Here is an 11,912-nt window from a genome sequence, read left to right on the forward strand (position 1 = left end):
AAAAGTGAGGTCAGAAAGAAGAGCACCGACCAAAGTGTACCCCATGGGAAGTGGCCGGAGAGAAGAAGACCACCTTTGTGTTCAAGCTGCCTTGAAAACAAGAAGGAGTATTGCAATCACTGTTTTAAGTGTGGGAGCGACTCTCATTTTGCAAGAGGGTGCAGGAAGCAGTTAAACAGGAATCGACTGCTTCCGCGAGACAGGAAACAGTCGTAGATCCACCCAAGTCTCACCAATGTAATAACTGTTGTAAAACTGGAGTCGAGCATGGACAGCTTAAGAGATGTAGTCAGTGTCGAAGTGTATGGTATTGTTCCTCAGAATGTCAGAAAGGACACTGGTCTGAACACAAGGTGTTGTGCCAAGCAATAAGTCATCTCTCTGAGGCAAGTACGAGTAAGTCTAAAGATTTTGTAGACCCAGCCTGTGTTAGCCATTTAACTCCAAGTGAACATGCTAAAGTTATTGGCCTTGTTGGTAAGAAGTGTATGGTAAAGTGCTTCCTCAATGACTGTGAATGTGACTTGAAGTAGCTATTAGACAGTTGTCAGAGCTCCTGGATACGAATCTAAATTTAACAGCAGTAAATGGGACTAAGGTACCCTACGTTGGGTGGGTGGAAGTCAGAGTGAAGTTAACCTCTCTCAGCAGTGATAGTAGTCAAGACGAACTGTTAGTACCTTTCCTTGTAACATAAGAAAAGTTAGACTGTCCTCTTCTGGGATACAATGTCATTGAAGAGCTGGTAAGCCAGGACCAGAATCCCAGGCCAATTATTTACAAGAGTTTCCCTGGAAAAGATAAGGCAAAATTAGATGCCTTGGTAAACTTTATTCAGAGTTCAAGTTCAGATGCCATTTGTAAAGTGAGAACTGGAAGAAAAGATGTGGTCATACCTAAGGATAGCACAGTTGCTGTCAGTTGTCGTGCAAATACAGGACCTGTGTACAAACAAACACCAGTGTTGTTTGAGCAAGACAAACTAGTACAGTTGTTGCCAGAGGGCTTGGAAGTTAATGAGACTTTGTTAAACATCCAACCAGGAAAATCATCCCGTGTACAAGTTGCTGTGTACAATGGTACAGATCATGACATCACGCTTAAGAGCCGCACCTCGTTAGGAGTTCTTCAGGCAGTGAAATCAGTGACTGCGGCAGACGTGAGGCTGAGTGAATGCAGTATCCGGACCGACCAACAACATCTAAGGGAGCACGAGCCTCAAGGGCCAACAATTCCTTCTGGGCAACAAGATGGAGAAAGCAAAAACCATCTCCCGGCAGTTGACCTTAGTGGCTTAAACCAAGATCAGCAAATTGTAGCTGAGACAATGCTGAGGGAAGAGTATGAGTCATTCTCATCCAGTGAAGAAGATATTGGTTGCATCCCTGATCTGGAAACAGTACATTGAAGACCTTCTGAACCAGAATTTCATCACTGAATCTAAGTCTCCATATTCCTCTCCAGTTGTCTGTGTCCGAAAGAAAGATGGGTCTCTGAGACTATGCATCGACTACCGACAACTTAACCGCGGGACTATTGCTGACAGACATCCTATCCCTAGAGTCCAAGAAACCCTGGATAGTCTTGGTGGAAATAGTTGGTTCAGTGTTCTCGATCAGGGTAAGGCATACCACCAGGGGTTTGTAAGCAAGGAGAGCAGAGCAGCCACAGCATTCATTACACCATGGGGGCTGTACGAATGGATAAGGATCCCATTTGGATTGATGAATGCGCCTGCCAATTTCCAGCGGTGTATGGAACGGTGCTTGGGTGAACTGAGGAACAAAGTGGCCATACCATACCTTGATGACATCATAGTATTTAGCAGGACATTTGAAGAACACGTTGAGCACCTGCGAACCGTGTTAAGAAAGTTGTGTGAACATGGAGTGAAGTTGAAGCCGCGTAAATGTAGTTTGTTTAAACGTGAGGTCCAGTTTCTAGGAAGAGTTGTGTCAGCTGATGGTTACCGGATGGACCCAGGGTGTTCTAAGGCTGTCGAGAAGTTAAAGGAAGTGTCACCTAGAACTGTTGGTGAAGTCAGACAGCTTGCCGGAATATTAAGTTACTACCGAAGGTACATTAAGAACTTTGCCAGAATTGCAAAACCAATTTATGATCTCTTAACTAGCACTGGGAAGGATGGTCAACCACCCTCAAAGACACCAACCTGTTGGAGTAGGGAACAGCAACTCGCCCTTCGAGAGTTAGTGAGACAGCTCAGTCATCCACCTGTTATGGCTTACCCAGATTTCTCAAAACCATTCACTCTACACACTGATGCAAGTAAAGACGATCTTGGGGCAGTGTTGTACCAAAACCAGGATGGGGTCATGAGAGTAATTGCTTATGCTTCACGAGCGCTTTCACCAGCTGAAAAGAAGTACCACCTTCATGCAGGCAAGCTTGAGTTTCTGGCTCTAAAATGGGCAGTGACTGACCATTTCCGTGATTACCTTTATTACTCTCCAAAGTTTACTGTTTTCACGGATAACAACCCCTTGACATACATTCTAACATCAGCAAAGCTCAATGCCACAGGTTTGCGGTGGGTTAATGAATTGGCCGATTTCCACTTTGAAATCAAGTATCGACCAGGAAAAGCCAATGCGGATGCTGACACCCTGTCCCGAATGCCAATCCGCTTTGAGAATTATATGGAAAGTTGTTCAGAAGTAGCTAGTCAAGATGTTCTGGATGCTGTCACTTCCTCATTCCATGAAACTAACACTGTTCAGACCGCTTGGTTGTCATCACTTACAGCAGTGCCTGATATCTTAAAGGAAGAGTGTGTTAACATTCCAACTATGCCAGCTAGTGAACTTATCGCAGCTCAACAAGAAGATCCCACAATCGGTCGTGTTTTGCACTTTATGCAAGTTGGAAGCCGTCCAACCTATCAGGAGAGACAGAAAGAGTCAGCTATTGTACGACAGCTCTTACATGAATGGAACAAACTGTTCATTGCTGAAGATGGAATTCTTTGCCACAAATCTGGATCTAGAGACCGAATGGTCTTAAAAAGAAATACCACAAAAAGGTGTATGAAGAACTACACGAAAACATGGGGCACCTGGGTGCAGACAGAGTAGTGGAACTAGCTAGAGAACGTTTCTATTGGCCGTTTATGAGGGCAGACATTACCCATTATGTCACGAAAGTGTGCCATTGCCTAAAGCAACGAAAACCTCATGTTAATGCACCACTTCAACCTATTGTCTCTACAGCACCTTTCCAACTTGTTTCCATGGATTTTGTTCATCTCGAACCAAGCTCGGGCGGATACCAGTATATATTGGTGATCATGGATCACTACACCAGATTTGCTTAAGCGTATGCTACCCGTGATAAGTCCGCGAAGACTGCTGCTGATAAATTATATAATGACTTTATCATGAGGTTTGGATTCCCAGAAACCATCCATGATGACCAGGGTGGAGAATTCGAAAACAAGCTCTTCTACAACCTTGAAAAACTCAGTGGGATTAAACATTCACAGACAACACCGTATCACCCGCAGGGTAATGGGCAGGTCGAAAGGTTCAACCGGACGCTTTTATCCATGCTGAGAGCCTTACCGGAGAAACAGAAATCCCGCTGGCGTGACCATCTCAATAAGGTAGTTCATGCATACAACTGTACCCGTCATGACTCTACTGGATTTTCACCTTTCTATCTACTGTTTGGTAGAAACCCGAGACTACCTATTGACTTAATGTTTGGCTTGAAACCTCCAGAGGGATTTTCTACATATCCTGAATATGTCAGAAATTGGCGACGAGCAATGAAAAAAGCTTATGATTTGGCCTCTGCCCATGCAAAGAAAAGTGCAGACGTGGGGAAACAACAGTATGACAAGAAAGTCAGACACACTGCGCTGTGTGAAGGAGATCGTGTTCTTGTACGAAACATGACTGAGCGTGGTGGCTCGGGAAAGCTACGACCTTACTGGGAGCAAGAAATCTATCTGGTAACTCAGAAGAGGAAGGATATGCCAGTTTATGAAGTAAAGTCAGAGAGTGACAATTGAAGGTCAAAAGTTCTCCATCGCAACATGCTATTACCATGTTCTTACTTGCCAGTTGAGACCCCACTTAAGTCATCAAAGAGTCGCCGTACAGTATCTAGGAGGGCCAACAGACAGCAGGCTTCACAAGAAGAGACAATCGGAACTACTGATGAGGACATTCTTAGCCTCACACCTGATAAGCTCCAAGAACTTTACGAGTCTACAAGAAATCAATGTGAGGACCATTGTGGCATTGTTCCAGAGTCACATGTAGTTGAAGAGGACATTGACCCTTGTCAAGTTGATAGCCCAGACTCAGAGGGAGAAGAAGAAGACCCAGAGCAACCAGTTGGTACAGTAGATGATGAGGCTGCAGATAGCTTACCCCTTAGACAGTCACAACGTATGAGCAGACCACCTCTTAGGATGATCTATGATGTAATGGGACAACCCTCCTTTCAAACCAGTTCTACAGCAGGAGTTCAAGGCGTCACAGTATCATACCCACAGCAGTTGTGGCAACCTGTAACAGTATCATGGATGCTACTACCTGTTTTGCAGCCCTATAGCTATTTTGCACCTGTTCCAGTATCATCACAGCCGATGTACCCTGTGCCTATGTGGTGTTACTAGCAGGCCCTTAGAAATTAACGTGAGAAGAAAGGAACTGATTTGCACCTACTGAAGCTACGTTCATCCTAGATAAGACTGTTAAATGTTTCCTTTTGGTATTGTATAATTTCGTACAATGTTTTGTTTGTGTGTGGACGTTCAATCTCCTTTCATTAAGAGAATTTTTTTTTCTCTATCTCGGAATATTCTTTGTACAAGGAAGTCAAATCGTGTTATAGATAAAGGCGTTAGGTATTGGAAAGTAATACTGCCGCAAAGACAGAACAGTGACATCTGAGTGCAACATGCGCTGTTTTCTGGTCTGATCAACCAGAATACTTTTGTTCACCCCAGGATGAGATACAAGTGTACAAAGAACTGTTATAAGAGATAACCTAGAAGAGACTATTGTCTATTCGTTCATGTTGAGGACAACATCTTTTTTCAGAAAGGGAGAAATGTAGAGAACTGGAACTAGTTATTATAGAACGATAAGGGACTGGCACTAGAAAAAGAAGAATGTAATCCAAGATGGCGTGAAACGCTACGAGTGCGTATTAAAAGGTTAGATGCTCTGTTGTAATTTGTCGTTTGTTGGGCGTGTGGACTAACAATTATACTTTACGAAGTTTCTCAGAGCGTTTTACTCAGGTGTACTCGAACAGATACATTCGTAAACAAATCCTCTAACCTTTCTGCTCTTGTTGCTCAGACGTTCTTGAGTTCGTGCTGGAATTCTGCTTGGTTCATGACCACGTCTAAAAATACGATGACGCTTCTGATGATGCTTTTTATCAAGTTGAAGAGTTGATAGCCCCGGTTGATGGGTCCTTTGGTATAACATGATTCTTGATAAATTCACTCAAAATGTTCGCTCGTAAATTGACCTCTCGTAAGGCTTGCAGACCCACCCGTTCCGAAAACGCTTATCGTCCTTTAGCGTTGGTCTACCTCGAACGGTGTGTTCGTTTGTATGTGATTTCATCGCCCTAGAAATCATGGAATCCGTGCTAACTTTTCACGACGACAACTTCTGTAAACTCCATGTGCTGTACGCATGCACAGGTGACGCATACGCTTTAGAGACCAGACGGCGATTTGTGACTGAACGTGGAAAAGAAAAAAAAAAGAAAAAAAAAAAAGAAGAATTTGCGTAGCTTGTGTTCGTACACAGTAATTGAATACGCATATACTACGGTCGGTCGACAATAACGAAGCGAAAAGTTACCTCACCTTCGAATTTTGTTTGCCGACATCTCTGCTTATCTCTTATGTTAAAACTATTTTCCATCATTGATCTGGAGAAGAAGACAGAAGTGGAGTACGACGCAATCGCATTTTAACTTATATTTCGGGGAAAATTAATACTTGAATGTAAAAGTGTCTTGACACTCCAAAATTTGCACGTTCCGTATACTCAAACTACCAACTCTTCGTGTTCATTGACATCTTTACAACTCTTTAAGAGCTGTGAGCTGACTATTCAGTCCTTGTTTGTACCTTTATAACCCAAATAGACCGGCAAATTGTCGATCCCGGCCTAAATATAATTAAACAACGCGGCGATCTCGACTGGCGACCTGCACTTCGAAATGGAAAAAAAATATGTACTTCGCAGCCGTCCGAATCGTAGCTAGACTTCGAATTGTAATGCTAGATGATACAGTTCTTTCACTTAAAGTTCTTCTCCAGTTTTGATAAAATATGAATCACAAATAACCCGAAAATGTTTTGACTGCCCTCGAAGCTCAGTCAAAAGTCTCTTGAGTGTTTTAGTCCGGTTCCCGAAGTGACGTCACTAGTAGCCCGACCCAGACCCCACTTTGCGCGGTCGTGAACATAGAAATTACATGTTTAAACGCGTGTAGAAACGCAGGGATTTTCTCAATCGAGGTAATTTTTTCGCTGAAGCAATCAGGGAAACTAGTAGATTTCATTGAAGGAAAAAAAAAATTGGGGGTTAGTGGGACTTTAAGGATGGAGCAGAATAACGTGGATTACAAACGACAAAATTGAAAAACTTTAGGCTAACATTTTCAAGGTGCGCAACCGTGACGTAGCTCCCTTAACCCTCAACGACCTAACCCAAAGCTTATTCAGCAAGTCAGGCTACTTTCAAGGGCCTCTGTTTAACTCAAAATACTGAAGCATAGTTTGATGTCCTACTTTAGCTTGAAAATTGGAACTTGAGACGGTGCATGAATACGCCATCTCCCCCAAGGCCAAATGAATATTTTAAGTTTCATCTCTAAACAGCTTAAATATTTTTAAATTCCTGCGTCCTTATTTCAGTTCTCTTGTTATATATTTTTGCTTGACAGAAAAAGACTTTAAGCTCGAATGCAACAAAGATTTCACACTGGATAAATAGATTGCACAAGAACGAGACGTAAAACCCATACATTTGGATTCCCCAGTTGTTAGTGGTGGAATTCCAGTTACTTTACCTAAGACTTATTGGTAAAGGACAATAATTTTACTTTTTATTAAAAAATGCAAGTCGCCGGCTCTCCTTCTCGCAAGGATATTCGATGGGTTCTCGGTATAAATATATTCTTAATGATACAGGTGAAGTAAGCTGTAATGCCCATTTGGATAAACTTCCTTGCAAACCCGAGAAAAGTCTTTTCAATCAGTCTGCTTTAAAGTCTTGGGTGCGGCCATGGATTCTTTCTCCGAGGACGAATATAAATGTAAGGGTTATAAAATAAAAATGATTCGGAGCAACTGAAAATAACGAGAACTGTTGTTAAAGGCTGAATACCTAGAGTAAGCTGTGGCCTTTGGATCATGTGATAAATAATACCTCTTTGGTTTTGTTTCGATAGTTATATCTTTGTTCTAGAAGGTTTCCGGTGCTATAAACTTATTGACAATATTTTTACTCGTACTGATTATGAAACAGCTGCCAATAATTGTTTTGTTAACAACCTTCTTAATAATGCTTTCAAAACTCGTTGACAGTTTTCCGACATTCTAATGTCTCAATAATTTTTGCGTGGAGAGTATTTTTATCTTATTAGTTTTGAGCGGTTTTGTAGTTGGAAAAGAACCTATCGATGTTGCTAGTACGCGGCAGGCTTTTTTAGTTTTTTTGTCGGTACATTTTTGTTATTTGCGTTTTACTGAAAGCGCGCAATATGTCCATGTTTTTAAGGCAAGTTGAATAAATATTTGGGGGAAAAGTGAGACGGGCCAAACAATGAAACTGGTTTCTTTATGTTACCTTGCGTGAAACATCTGTATCGATACTGAAGACGTAAACCAAACATTTAACTATGAATATTTCTATTTATTTAAGGACTGTGCTCTTAACAGGTTTCTCTCAAAAATTGTTTTGAAACTGAGGCGTTGTTTTCAAAGCAGTTCCGACATTTACCTGTAGTCAATAATTTGAGCGTTAAAACTATGTGTATTTTGAGTAGTTATGAGCATATGTGAGTGTTTCATTGAAAATAAAAATATTTACAGTTTCCCTGGTACGCAGGATAAACTTAGCCAAACTTCGTGGACTTAATTTTAACAGTGGTTTTTTATTTGTATGTTCTTTTCTTTTTTGTTCAGGAGTGGAACGTTTTCAGTGTCTTTCCAAAGCAATAGATAGCCGTTCCGATCCCTGCTCCTTCCATTTTAATTTCGAAATACGTATATCGCAGAATTCCGAACGGTGAGTAGTCCCTCTGAAAATAACAGCTCCCGGAAAGAACGTTCCTTTTGAACCCCAAAAGCAATGGTCCCCCGAGAGACTAGCTTTTTCGTTTTTGGCTTTCCTGTGACGTTGTGAAAATTCTCAAATCAAAACTAATGATACTCAAAAACTTTTCTAGATGATCGGAGTCTCGGTTGCACAATGTTCCTAGATATCACTATCGGACAAATGTCTTGGTAATTTCTTTGTTATACGTTAGGGCTGATTTCCAAGTCAGTTGATATTGTTCACTTTATTACGGTACAAGTGCAGAAATGGTCAAGCCTAGATAGGTGAGCAAGAGGTTTGACTTGTTTGATGTAAAGCACATTTCAATCACCTGTTGCCGGGTGCAAACTATCGAACGCATGATGGGTCGATTAAGTAGACCGTTAGGCGGCCTTGAAAACAATTTTTGTATTATCTCTTCAGTGCTATATAACTCCATTTGTTCATGTCACAGAACCAAAGATACTTAGAAACTGGTGAAGAGGTAAAAGCCACTGGTATTAAGAGCAACTACTATCAAACGCAGATAGACCGGCTCAGTGAGTAAGACCGAATTTGGCTTAATGTCCAATTTATGCTACGTACCTCTTTACCTTATTCAAAATATTGCTCTTTCTGTTCTTTTGAATACGCTAGTGAACTTTACGGGCAAATAAAATAGCCGTCTCGCATTCAGTTTGCCACGTTTATGACATTTGGTCATGTTTGCTTCTCTGACAACATTTATAACTCTTCAAATGTTGTCAGAGAATGTCGGTCAATTTACGAAAAAGTAAATTCCTTCTGACTATTCAAAATATTTGAAAATTATGGGCGCCGCTATGAAAAGCACGGTGAAAATACCTACTTGTACTTGTTTTGATTAGTGTCGTTTTTGTTCAAAACTGAGACCGACTGCTTAGTCAGTGTTATGCGTAAAGTTCTCATAATAAATTGATTTATTTAAGGATATGTTTAAAAACACAGCCTTACCGAAGAACTAAGAGGTTGTGTTTTTAAACACCAAAAGCTATATGCCAACATATATTATCTTGTGTGAAAGAACTGTATCGATACTGACGACGTACACAAAATATTTAATATTACTTTTTATTTAAATTAAGAACCGTGTTCATAACAGGTGTTGAATTATAATCACATTCTCTTACAACTGTTTTGAACGGCGTTGTTTTCAAAGCGGTTCCGACATTTACCTGTAAACAATAATTTGAGCGCGAAAGCTATGTTTGTTTTGAGTAGTCATGAGCATTTGTGAGTTTTTTTGTTGAAAATAAAAATATTTACAATTCCAAATATTTACAGTTGGTAGACTTGATTTTAAGAGTGGTTTTATATTTGTATGTTCTTTTCGTTTTTATTCGGGAGTAGAACGTTTTCAGTGTCTTCCGCCAGTAATATATAGCCGTTGATCTCCATACATTTAAATTTTGAAAAACATATTATGTCGAAAGAGCTGGAGATGAACTACTCGTTTGGACAGCTGACAGTAATCTTCCATACTCTCTTTATTTTTTGTAAGAATATCAAGGCTGAAGTTTGCGAAATTTTAAGAAGATTTTAAGAATTAACTCGACACTGAGATTTTGAAAAGAATAGAATTATGTGTGTTGAAACTTTGCGTACAATGAAATTTTATCTTTTTAACTAAACCGTATAAAATTCTTCCTGTCTCTAAAAAGCGCGCAGAACTATCCAGGAGACAACAAGAACAGCGCTAGCCCTATGTGTGATACTAAATTCATTTCTGCAAGAGATTATACACTATAATCTAAGAACATTCACAAGAAAATTTTCAGTCTAAAATAGGTACAAAAATAAGAATTTTCAGCCTGGACCGAAAGAAAGGTAGCTGCTGATGCCGTGTCAGGCATTATAGTTAAAGTGTTGTCAACGTATCTCTTGTATAATGAAGGCATTTTGCCTTCATGAGCCAGAGTTTCTTCAATGGATCCCATGAGGACATTAGCGAGCACTGGCCGGAGTGGACAGCCCATGGCGACGCCATTGGTCTGTTCATAAAGTTGTCTATTGAACTGAACAGTTGATCTTTGGTGGATAATTTGAAAAGATCTGCAAGGTCCATTCTGCTGAGGTTCAAGTGGTGTGTTTCATTGAACCAGTTATTCACAAACGCTATCGAGTCGGCGAGTATCTGTATTGCTTCCTCTAAGGGCACGTTGGTAAATAGCGTGAAGAAACTTCACGGTTGTTGTACAAGGAGATGGACGTCGACGAGTACATACTAAGCACCTCATCGTATGAATTATACCTTAATGTTAAAGTTAAGTATCATAAGACATGCAATGAATTGTTTAAAACAGGTTAAACACACATACCAGATCATACAACTCATTTGATAATAATCATCATGGTACTTTTATTAAATTCTCACATGGGGGCTATATTCCCATATGTGTTTCAGTGAAATGCGTTTTTGTGCCTTTTAAGAATAAAACGGGAAATCATGCTTGAGTATTGAACTAAATACAGAAAACGCCCTCCGAAACAACTTGTTTAACAATATTTACTAGACCACTGGTCACCTCCCCCGTTATAGTGCATTGGAACATATAATTATTGATATTTCTTTAAGCTGCTTGTGAATTATGTGAGTTTCTTTGCCATTATGGCTATGACTTGAAACTCTTCTGAATGGATCCTTAAGGCTGCAAACATGGCTAAATAAATAATCATTAAGTTAGGGGAGACAAATTACTTCTCTTGGTGCTATATTTAGGAGATTTGACGTCATGACATTGAATTACAACCAGTATCAACTGCATGGAACAACAGAAAGGATTTTTCTCCCTCTGCTGTTGCCCCCATCCCCATCCAATGCAATGTTGAACCTCAAGAGAAATTGTCTTCAACAAACGTGTTCAACGTTTTGGCTGTGGGGAGGGGCTGGGCAAGTGAAATTGCATTCGCGCGCGACTGTCTGTTTAAGATGTGAAAAAGTTTCACAAGTGCAAATTTGTCCCAAGATTTTTGTCCATGGTTGTAGAATGGATCATATGATTTTCCGGGTTCTCGGAAAATTTGTCTTTGTCTGTTTTGTCTTTGTATGTCAAATTTGTCTTTGTCTATTTTGCGATCAAGAAACCAATTGTGCTTCACCGCGAGTTGTCAATCGAGTTTCTTTGATCTTCCTTTTTCCCCTACTTGTAGTATTAATAAAAGGGGCGACAGGAGGGCGGGAGCCCAGGAGAATAGGGGGCGGGAGGCGGGAGAGGATAGGGCGGGAAGCGGGAGTTCTAAGAAGGAATCATTTATCAAGCGTTAAAATACTTTCAAAAACAAGCACCCAAGATGTTTTTTTACTTACATTTAGCTTATTTTGAGACTTCTGGACCGACGGAAAAATGAAAATTCGCTCTTGGGCTGAAAAACTGAGGTTTACCTCCGATAAAATTGGAAACCCGGTGGTTACGTCATAGGTCATGAAATGTCGTCACTTAAGCTGTCAAAAGACGTTAGCAAGAGGAGCAAGGCTAAAGAGAAAGGGAAAAACGAAAAGAAACGCCCAAGGATTGCGCAGCTAGATGACGAGGATATGTTTAGCGTCTCCTTATTTACAGGAGACGGTAGCAAGAC

The 11,912-nt window shown here is 40.6% G+C and overlaps 1 pseudogene; it reads left to right on the plus strand.

The window, feature by feature from the left end:
• The first annotated feature begins 3,860 nt into the window (after window positions 1-3,860).
• Window positions 3,861-4,642, plus strand: LOC149112749 (uncharacterized; annotated as a pseudogene).
• Window positions 4,643-11,912: the final 7,270 nt, after the last annotated feature.

The sequence above is a fragment of the Orbicella faveolata genome, unplaced genomic scaffold (assembly GCF_042242905.1).
Source record: "Orbicella faveolata isolate gen_17 unplaced genomic scaffold, um_ofav_v1 contig_2, whole genome shotgun sequence".
In the NCBI taxonomy this organism is placed as follows: domain Eukaryota; kingdom Metazoa; phylum Cnidaria; class Anthozoa; order Scleractinia; family Merulinidae; genus Orbicella; species Orbicella faveolata.